Genomic DNA, 2,500 nt, shown 5'->3' with positions numbered 1-2,500 from the left:
TGTTTATGTTTGGAGTACATATGTGTGTGTGTGTGTGTGTGTGTGTGTGTGTGTGTGTGTGTGTGTGTGTGTGTGTGTGTGTGTGTACGGTTTGTGCAGACGTGTGTTTGGTGGACGTATGTATGTATGTGTGTGTGTGTGTGTGTGTGTGGTGTGTTGTGTGTGTGTGTGTGTGTGTGTGTGTGTGTGTGTGTGTGTGTGTGTGTGTTGTGTGTGTGAGTGAGTGATGACTCCGTGTTAGGTCAGTGAAGCGCTGGTGCTGGGAGAACACGGCTGTGATGAGCTCTGAGACCTTGTGTGAGTCAGGAGTGTGATTCAGACAACACACACCCGTGCGCCTGTGTGTTAGTGGGACAGTGATATCATGAGTGTCTGTGTGTGTGTGTGTGTGTGTGTGTGTGTGTGTGTATGTGTGTGTGTGTGTGTATGTGTGCTTGTGTTAGTGGGACAGTGATATCATGACGCCTTGCTGGAGGGGTTGCTGGTGTGTGTGTCTCTGTGTGTGTATGTGTGTGTGTGTCTGTGTGTGTATGTGTGTATGGAGGTGGGGGGGGGGGTGGGTGTTTTACTGTTAGCGTGGAGCTACTGTGGCTGCCAACTGGGTCTCAGCTGACAGGACAAGCTGCTTCGGAGAGAAGCCTCTGTCCTGTTCAGTGTGTGAGTGTGTTTGTGTGTGTATTAGAGCGAGTGAATGTGTGTGTGTTTGTGTGTGTGTTTGTGTGTGTGTGTGTGTGTTTGTGTTTGTGTGTGTGTGTATTAGAGTGAGTGAATATGTGTGTGTTCGTGTGTGTGTGTGTGTGTGTGTGTGTGTGTGTGTGTTTGTGTTTGTGTGTGTGTGTGTGCTTTGTAAGTGAAGGGGGTTGTACTTCAGTTGAAGTTGAAGTCAGAGAGAGAGACAGAAATATTATGTGTGTGTGTGTGTGTTTGTGTGTGTCTGTTGTCTATCTCGGAGTATGCATAGCTTTCTTAGAGTGTAGGTGTTTATCTATATGTGTGTCTGTGTGTGTGTGTATTTGTATAGGTTTTGAGATATTTATGAGCCTGTCTGTGCAGTAGGTATATGGTGTGTGTGTGTGTGTGTGTGTGTGTGTGTGTGTGTGTCTGTGTGTCTGTCTGTCTGTCTGTCTGTCTGTCTGTCTGTCTGTCTGTCTGTCTGTCTGTGTGTGTGTGTGTGTGTGTGTGTGTGAGAGATATTCATGAGTCTGTGTGCCTCACAGAGGAATGGGTTTTTAGGGAGAACGAGTGGAACAGCGAGAGAAAGAGAGGGAAGGAGAGAGATAGGGATAGAAAGAGGGAGAGAGTTTGGTTAATAATTCATGTGGAAAGATATTCTCAGTTCTTTCCTATTCCTCATCTCATCTTACTCTTTCTCTCTCACTCTCTTTCCATCTTTATTTCACTCTCTCTCTCTCACACTCTATCTTTTCCCCCTCTCTCTCTCTAGCTTGCTTTTTCTCGTTCACTCTCTCTTTGAAAGTACTTTTCCATCACTCTTCCTCCCCACTTTGTGTCCTGCCATCTCTCATCCCTCTCTCTTTCTCATTTTTCTCTGCCCTGTCCTCTTAATGTTTTTGTCTATCTTCCTCTGCATCTCTCCCTCTTCCTCTCCTCTCTCCCTCTTCCTGCTCCTCTCTCCCTCTTTCTCTCCTCTCTCCCTCTTCCTCTGCATCTCTCCCTCTTCCTCTCCTCTCTCCCTCTTCCTGCTCCTCTCTCCCTCTTCCTGCTCCTCTCCCTCTTTCTCTCCTCTCTCCCTCTTCCTCTCCTCTCTCCCTCTTCCTATCCATCTCTCTCTCTTCTTCTCCATCTCTCTCTTCCTCTCCATCTCTCCCTCTTCCTCTCCATCTCTCTCTCTTCCTGCTCCTCTCTCCCTGTGTTCCATAACTGTTCCATAAGAGCTCATAGGAGATATGGAGTATGTGTCTGGCGACAGAGAGAGAGGGCGAGAGGGCTGGGATGATAGAAAGCACTGTTGATACTCTTCTGCTGCTCTCTCTCTCTCTCTCTCTCTCTATCCCTTTTCCCTCTCCATCTCTCCCTTCTCTATTTCTCTCTCACTCTCCCTCTCTCCCTCTCTCCCTCTCCCTCTCTCTGTCTCTCTCTCATCCATGTCTGCTTTGAGCTGGAAAACGTCTCTCTCTCTCATATTCATATTCATATTTTGAACAGCTGCATTGACATTAAGAAATAAGAAATAAGATATCAAAAACTACAATAATAATGTACAGATAATGGTGTAGGTGGTTGGAAAACAGTTTAAAAACAAACAATCAAACATGTATAAATATCTTATACCTCTTTCTCCCTTCTCTCGCTCTCCCGTCTCTCTCTCTCCTCTCTATCTATTTCTCTCTCTCTCCCTCTCTCCCTTCTCTCCCTCTCTCCCTTCTCTTTCTCTCTCTCTCTCTCTCTCTCTCCCTTCTCCTTTCTCCCTTCTCTCTCTCTCCCTTTCTCCCTTCTTCCTCTCTCTCTCTCCCTCTCCCTTTCTCTCCCTCTCTCTCCC

The 2,500-nt window shown here is 46.8% G+C and overlaps 1 protein-coding gene across 1 annotated transcript in view; it reads left to right on the top strand.

Moving 5' to 3' along the window:
* LOC105895792 (cAMP-specific 3',5'-cyclic phosphodiesterase 4B-like) overlaps positions 1-2,500 on the top strand; it is a 22,373-nt gene that overhangs the window by 8,725 nt on the left and 11,148 nt on the right. The gene's annotated exons all lie outside the window — the stretch shown is intronic.

This window comes from Clupea harengus, chromosome 24, assembly GCF_900700415.2.
Source record: "Clupea harengus chromosome 24, Ch_v2.0.2, whole genome shotgun sequence".
Taxonomy (NCBI): Eukaryota; Metazoa; Chordata; class Actinopteri; order Clupeiformes; family Clupeidae; genus Clupea; species Clupea harengus.
Note: the sequence above shows the minus strand (reverse complement) of the source record. Positions and strands in the feature narration are given on the sequence as shown.